Consider the following 8834-nt stretch of genomic DNA (forward strand, 5'->3'; position numbering starts at 1 on the left):
TTTACATTTATAGATAATTAAAAGTTAAATTTTTTTGCAACTATAAGCAATTAAACATTTTGCAGAGTCTTAAAGATTTTCTCTAAATATCTTGTGCTCACAAGTTTTTGTCTTGAATGGTAGCCAGTGGGTACGACCATGAATCCAGGACCTTTCTAAAGTCAGAAAGTAAGCCATAAGTTACTTATTGTGGCCGGGATATCTTCTGATACATGTAGTGTCCCTGCCCGATATCCCAGCTACAATAAGAAAATCATGGCTGGGTTCCTGACAAGTCCTAGACCGCAGAAAGTTTCTGCATTTGTAGTATCGATTGACAACCGAGAAAGACAACAGACTGTCACCACTAATAATATTAGAGAAAATCTTTGCAACTCTGCAGAATTTTTAACTACTTACATTTGCAAAAATTCTTAACTTTTAATTATCTACAAATATAGATGATTATGTTCATGGGAATACCCCTTTAACTTTTGGCTTGCTGCCTGGACACCTGATTTGCCTGCTGATTCTGCCTTTGACGTACCTGCTTGGATTTTGATTCTTGGTCTGTTTTTTGGATTTTGCTTCTGTCTCTTGATTTTGCCTCTGGTGTTTCCTCTTGATTCTGACCTGTGCTTGTACAACTACTCCCGTCTCCACTCCGCTGTGTAAGTTATAGTGGGTTTTGGTTTGGTTTCTGCAGCAATGTGTTTATTATTGTTACATCTATCTGTTTGGTGACAATTCATATTCCCACATTCAGCGCTAGTCCAACCTGCCTCGCAGCAGGCTCTGGTGAAGGTGTCTAGGGGTCTGTCTTGAATCACAGAAGTGTGCTAGTTATAGAGCCCAATGTTCCCCTCTTGCCCGTGTTTGGCCAAGTTAGGGATAACCCATATAATGCAGTGGCATCCATATAAGTGTGGCTGTGTCTGAGACGACAGCTCAGCTTTGCTTACTTGACGTGAAAGAGTGGGCACCATTTCTATGGTTTACACTCGGGCACCATTTCTTTGGACCACTTAAAGGCTCTTTTTAGAGATGAGCGAACAGTAAAATGTTCGAGATTCAATATTCATTTCGAGTAGCCCCTCAATATTCGACTACTCGAATCGAATATCGAACCCTATTATAGTTTATGGGGGGAAAATGCCCGTTTCAGGGGTAGGCAACATTCGATCAAATTATACTTACCAAGACCACGAGTGAGGGTCGGGCTGGATCCTCCGAAAAGTCTTCTCCGGGCAGCGTTCCCGCGGCATCTTCCGGCTCTGAATTCACTCTGCCAGGCATCGGGCCTGAGCAGAGCCGACTGCGCATGCCCGCACTACAAGCGGGCATGCGCAGTCGGCTCTGCCCAGGCCCGATGCCTGGCAGAGTGAATTCAGAGCCGGAAGATGCCACGGGGAAGCTGCACGGAGAAGACTTCTAAAGGTAGGAGAAGAACCAGCGTTGATTGGCCGACTGTATACCATTCGGCCAATCAATGCTGGTTCTGCATCGAACTTTTCCATTCGAATAGCGAGTGGTACTCGATCGAGTACGAGTATTTCGAATACCGTAGTATTCGATCGAATACCTACTCGATCAAATACTACTCGCTCATCTCTAGCTCTTTTGTCTCCTTTACGGCTCCATTTATTTTGTTTTTTAGCTCACTTTGGTCTCAGCTTGTTTTAACCTCTGCAGGACATCATTAGTTTTAGGCCTGCCATGGGCACCATCTATTTTGGACCTCTCTAGGTCATTTCTACTGTCCTCACTTGGGCACCATCTCTAGTATCCTCGTTCAGAAACCATTTCTTTGAGCATCTTAAAAGCTACATTTGTTTTTGCTCCTTCAGGGCTGCATTTATTTTGCTTTTGCCTTTCTAGGGTGTCATCTATTTAAGGCCTCTTTTGAGCATCATTTGCTTTTGGCCTCTCTGGGTTATCATTTGCTTCAACCTCTTTCTTAAAAGCTTAATTGTTTTTGGTCTCTCTAGGACTACTGTAATGCAGACTAGTTGAGCTTGGCTTGAGCTAGTCTGGTCAGCAGAGTCTAAAAGATTGCAGGTTTTCACCCTAAATAGGGATCTAGACTTCACTGCTACAATTCCCCGGTTGCATCTGCATGTCATTTTTAATGCAGAGTCAACACCATAAAAGCAAAAGACAAAAAAACATGACAATAATGTGGATGACAATAATAACCATCCACTACAGCTTCAAACGTGAGACTACCATTGTTTTATAGACAACCATCTTGGCTATCTTGTACATACACTTGACTTGCAGCTATTTAGCATATGATTAGTTATGTTGATTCTTGTCATGTAATTGCATTTTTACTGTTTTGCTCCTGGTGATGAATAAATCTTTTTCTTCTTGTATATGTAAAAAGATGACAGGCAGAATGCTGGAGTCCCGATATATCAGCCCCAGGTTTCTGACCTATGTGTGGACTTGAATAGGCCTCAGCCCCAGAGGGTCCTGGGTTTGTTACTGAACCATAAAAGGCTGCAGAACCTGCACTTCAAGGTAGATCCTAGGAGCAAGAGGAAGCGTCTGGGTCTGCTCTGACACACTGAGAGCCAGGTGAGACTGTATTGCACTATTTTTGTTTACCCATGTGGTTGGGAGTAAGCCACACGTACAGTTAATACTTTATTGTTTAGTTAGTGCTCAGACGGGCAGGGTTTTGTTTGATATTCTTTTGCCTGACGTTAAGGCTGTATTTTATTTTGCTCATTTTGTGCCTGACATGAGGATTTATTTATTTTGCTGTTTTTTTTTCTAAAGAAACCTGTTTACACCATATTTTGTGCCCCTGTCTCTGACTGGTGGGGTCCCCACCATTGCTATTACTGAGCTACCTTTCACACATGTAATACAAATTGCAGTCTGTTCTCACATTCCCTAATAGCTCAGGGTGTTATTAGGTTAATTACCAAGTTAAAAGTCACTGGTTGAAATGGGAACCACTGTTTTATTCACATGGGGCACTACAACACCCCATACTGTGCACACGGGAGAAGTCATAGGAAACCCCTTTATGTACCCAAGTTTTATGATCAATAGATAATAAAAGCAGTGACATCACTGATCGTAACAATGAAAACCCAAATATGGAAACCATAAAGCTTCCTCAGCTCTTTCTGTATCCTTATTGTTTTCAAAGGAAGATCCCGTGACAAATCACAACCAGTAGTCACATAACCCCTATTGGGGCTCCAGAGATGAGACCTGCACCAGTCAGACATTTATGGCATAATCTCTGGATATGGGAATTTACAGTCTACAAGGATTTTGTACAGGGAATTAATTCAGGAGAAGATCGTCATCTAGTGGAGAAACTTCAGAATGCAAGGAGGTAAGATTCTCTTAGGGCTCGTTCACACGGGGCAAGAGGGAGTGGATTTTGGCGCTGAATCCACGTCATAATCCGCCCCCTCACAATAGCGGACTATGTAGACCGCTAGCTTACTTTTTTCAGTGAGCGGCATTTAGACCTCCATTACAGGACTCATCACTGAAGAGGATAGACCTCCACTCCTTGACTCATCACTGAAGAGGTTAGACCTCCATTACAGGACTCATCACTGAAGAGGATAGACCTCCATTACAGGACTCATCACTGAGGAGGATAGACCTCCATTACAGGACTCATCACTGAAGAGGATAGACCTCCATTCCAGGACACATCACTGAAGAGGATAGACCTCCATTACAGGACACATCACTGAAGAGGCTAGACCTCCACTCCTGGACTCATCACTTAAGAGGTTAGACCTCCATTACAGGACTCATCACTGAAGAGGATAGACCTCCATTACAGGACTCATCACTGAAGAGGATAGACCTCCATTACAGGACACATCACTGAAGCGTATAGACCTCCATTAAAGGACTCATCACTGAAGAGGATAGACCTCCATTACAGGAGTCATCACAGAAGAGGATAGACCTCCACTCCTGGACTCATCACTGAAGAGGATAGACCTCCATTACAGGACTCATCACTGAAGAGGATAGACCTCCATTCCAGGACACATCACTGAAGAGGATAGACCTCCACTCCTGGACTCATCACTGAAGAGGATAGACCTCCACTCCTGGACTCATCACTGAAGAGGATAGACCTCCATTACAGGACTCATCACTGAAGAGGATAGACCTCCACTCCTGGACTCATCACTGAAGAGGATAGACCTCCATTCCAGGACTCATCACTGAAGAGTATAGACCTTCATTATAGGACGCATCACAGAAGAGGATAGACCTCCACTCCTGGACTCATCACTGAAGAGCATAGACCTCCATTACAGGACTCATTACTGAAGAGGATAGACCTCCATTACAGGACTCATCACTGAAGAGGATAGACCTCCATTACAGGAGTCATCACTGAAGAGGATAGCCCTCCATTACAGGACTCATCACTGAAGAGCATAGACCTCCATTACAGGACTCATTACTGAAGAGGATAGACCTCCATTACAGGACTCATTACTGAAGAGGATAGACCTCCATTACAGGACTCATCACTGAAGAGGATAGACCTCCATTACAGGAGTCATCACTGAAGAGGATAGACCTCCATTACAGGACTCATCACTGAAGAGGATAGACCTCCATTACAGGACTCATCACTGAAGAGGATAGACCTCCATTACAGGACTCATCACTGAAGAGAATAGACCTCCATTCCAGGACTCATCACTGAAGAGGATAGACTCCATTACAGGACTCATCACTGAAGAGGATAGACCTCCATTACAGGACTCATCACTGAAGAGGATAGACCTCCATTACAGGACTAATCACTGAAGAGGATAGACCTCCATTACAGGAGTCATCACTGAAGAGGATAGACCTCCACTCCAGGACTCATCACTGAAGAGGATAGACCTCCATTCCAGGACTCATCACTGAAGAGGATAGACCTCCATTCCAGGACTCATCACTGAAGAGGATAGACCTCCATTCCAGGACTCATCACTGAAGAGTATAGACCTCCACTCCTGGACTCATCACTGAAGAGGATAGACCTCCATTACAGGAGTCATCGCTGAAGAGGATAGACCTCCATTACAGGAGTCATCATTGAAGAGGATAGACCTCCACTCCTGGACTCATCACTAAAGAGGTTAGTGTAAGGGGGGAGGAGGAAGGGAAAGACACGGCAGCCGACTGGCTACCGGGGCTCTTGCAGGAACTTTTAGGATACAGCGGTTCCACGGACAGGCACAACCACACCAGACACGAAGTAAGAAATATAAATTTTACTCTATACCCTTTTGGGGTGAACTCCAGGCTAACAGGCCTGATGAAATCAATAATTACAAGACACTCAGCCGAGGGCTGAGACCCCTGAGTGACACTGCACCGTGACCTAATATGTCAGAACTAGTGAACTATGCCTTTAACTAGCGGCTACATATATATAGCAGCTGCAATTTACCTATTAATACCAAGCTAACAAAACAATGTAAGTATGCAGAGGAAGATCACCTGCGGTGTCACACTGGGGTTAACAATATCACAGTTTACTATTTAACTTACCCACTCCCCAATATCCACATTTCAACACACTACCCCAACCCTGCAGGGAGGACTTCAGCAACCGGTTTTGTTTTATCAGAAGTTGGTGCTTAGCTGCACAAGTCTTAGTGAAACAAATAACTCCTCTTATGACATACTTCTGGTACTATAATCCAGGATATAGTGTCTCTTTTGAATAGCAGGACAACACGTGCTGTATCTCCGTTTGGATAGAACTCGCTTTAAAGCAAAATGGCCGGAACCAGTCTATGCTAGGTTTTTGGCGCCAAAAAAAACAAACTATTTACTGCGTGTATACACTATTCACCCTTATGAAAGGTGAATCGGAGCTCCGCTTACCCGGGTTAGCAAGGGGGCGAACAGTCAGATGGACTTTCCGAAGGAAACAGGAATTTCTTTGCCTCCAGGCAACTGGAACACGGTGTCACAAGGGCTGGTCCTGCTTGTCATCCGCTCCGCGGCGTCTGCACAGCAATCGTCTCCAACTCTCCTGACATGGGAACCAGCAACAGGTTCGGGCTTCTCCAGAGCTGGCCCTGGCCTGAAACAAGCGTTGCAGGGCAGCGGATGGCAATGGATTGTCCCTCAGATCTCTCACTGCTCACAGCCAGCTTCTTCTCCCCCACTACAGCAGTCCCCTTCCTGAACTCGTCACTTCCTGGTTTTTCCTTTACCTAACACAGCGGCATCTTGTGGTCAAAAAGAATTACTACAATAGAATTTTTCATTACAGAAACATCTCCTTTTACCACTGCTATTATCACATCACACACGTGTCAGTGAGAAGTGTTCTGAGACTGTATAGCATTAGTCACCCCGTGACACACCACCCCACTAGAGGTCGGCGTCCTCGACAGACCTCCCCAGACAAACTCATCCTGGGCGTATCGCTGTGGGGGAACCCCAGCATTAGACCTTGGCGTTCTGCGTAAAGTCGGGGCATCAGTCACTTCATTCCCACAGGTCGGCTCAGGTTCCTGTACAGGAGCAGCCATTAGTGTCGTCCCCTCCCGTGGAGGTAAGATCACCACGGCTGGAACCGTTTCAGACATGGGAACTGGTACATCCCACCACTCATCGGGATCAATCTGTGCAGCAGGTGTGAAGGTTGGGGCTGTCGGATTCAACCGATGCACCTCAGTCTCCGTTGTGGGAGTCTCTGAATTACAAGGTCTGAGCATATTACGGTGAAGAGTCCGGGTAACTCCTTCACCCCTTTCAGGCTCTATCTCATACACTGGTCCGTCAGGGATGACCCTTCGTTTTACTCGATATGGCATTGCCTCCCACCGATCATCCAACTTTCCCGAGGGTCTCTTGGCCCTTACTAACACCCTGTCCCCAGGTTGGAAGGGTTCATGTTGAACCGGAGTCTTGTCTGGGTGACTGGACAGTCGGGTTTTGTCAATCACCAATCGGTGTATGGTCTGCAGTTTTCGACGGTGTAGTTCTACCCAGTCATCGGGCGAGCGAGCGCCCTCTCTCTCAGGATTTGTCAAGTTCAATTCTTCAATCTCCCGTCCGGGATGCCCAAACAGCATCAGGTATGGCGTGTAGCCGGTGGTACTATGGACCCGATTATTATAGGCCCAGAGCAACTCAGCTAAGCTCTCTGGCCACCGAGCTTTTTGATCTTTCTCCAACGTTCGCAACATCTGAAGGAGGGTGCGATTGAATCGCTCACAGGCCCCATTCCCCTCTGGGTGATAAGGAGTCGTCCGGGATCTGTGGATACCATACACCCGATACAACTCCGACATGAGCCGCCCCTGAAAACATGCCCCCTGATCTGAGTGAATACGAGTGGGGCACCCATACACTTGGATGAAGTGCTTACACACAGCCCTGGCGGCAGATTCGGCAGTCTGATCTTTCGTAGCTACTGCAAACTTGGTAAAGTGATCGGTCATTACCAAACAGTACTGATGTCCGCTGTTGGAGTGTCCTATCAGGACATAATCAATCATCAGCACCTCCAACGGCGCAGTGGTCCTAATCGTCTGAGTGGGGGCCCTTTGTTCTGGGGGTTTAGCGAGCTCACAGGCCCTGCAGGCTTGGCACACGTCCTGCACTGTCTGCTCAAGACCAGGACAATAGACAAATCGCTGGAGCCACTTGAACGTTTTATCAGGACCAAAGTGGGCCCCTCTCACATGAGCCTCACGGGCAACTTCCCTGGCACTGGTACTTGGTATTACTAGTTGCCATCTCACCTCCAACTCAGTCTCTAAATATACTTTACGGTACAGTAACCCATTCTCACACTTCAGTCTATCCCACTGTTGCATTACTCTTGCCCCCATAGGTGGCAAGCGTTTGCGCTCCATCGGGGTAGGCCACTCCTTTGCCATCACCCACTGCTTGATCTTTCTTAGGGTCACGTCATCATTCTGAGCATATACCCAATCTCCATGGGTTTTCCCAAGCAACACTGGTCGGTCTGTCACCACCCCACTTGTCCGTGCCAGTATCACAAACAAGGGTATTCTACCCAAGTGGGGAACCTCTGAGTCTTCCAACTCTCCATCCTTATCTCGTCCGGAGTCATCCGGCGTCACTCGAGACAGGGCATCCGCATTTGCATTTTCTCTACCGGATCGGTACTTGATCTTGTACTTGTACCTGGACAACCTGGCCATCCATCGCTGCTCCAAAGCACCCAACTTTGCATTGTCTAGGTGCGCCAAGGGATTGTTGTCGGTCATAACAGTCACTTCCGCTCCTGTCAAGTATTCTGAGAATTTCTCCGTCATGGCCCACACTAGGGCCAGTAGTTCCAGCTTGAATGAACTATAGTTGTCAAAGTTCCTCTCTGTCTCCCTCAGGGACCGGCTTCCATAGGCTATGACCCTCTCACGGCCATCTTGTTCTTGGGCGAGCACCGCACCTAGGCCATGGAGACTCCCATCTGTGTATAACATGAAGGGCTTGTCAAACTGCGCATAGGCGAGTATTGGTGCACTCGTCAGGGCTTCCTTCAACTCCTCGAACGCCTGTTGTTGTTTCTCTCCCCATGGAATGGGCTGGTTCTTTGGCCCCTGGGAGGTTCCCCTCAGCAATTCGTTCAGCGGTCCTGCCTTCTTTGAAAAATTTCTTATGAAGCGCCGGTAATATCCAGCTAGGCCCAAGAATGCGCGAAGTTCCCTGAGGGTTCTTGGGACAGGCCAGCGTTGTACCGCTTCCACCTTGCTGCTTGCCGGTTGCACCCCCTCAGCAGAGACAATATGCCCCAGGTACTCAATCTGTGTCTGGAACAGCTGGCACTTCTTGGGCTTGACCTTGAGCCCATGCTCCATCAGGCGCTTCAG

Source organism: Leptodactylus fuscus, chromosome 3 (genome assembly GCF_031893055.1).
Source record: "Leptodactylus fuscus isolate aLepFus1 chromosome 3, aLepFus1.hap2, whole genome shotgun sequence".
Classification (NCBI taxonomy): Eukaryota; Metazoa; Chordata; class Amphibia; order Anura; family Leptodactylidae; genus Leptodactylus; species Leptodactylus fuscus.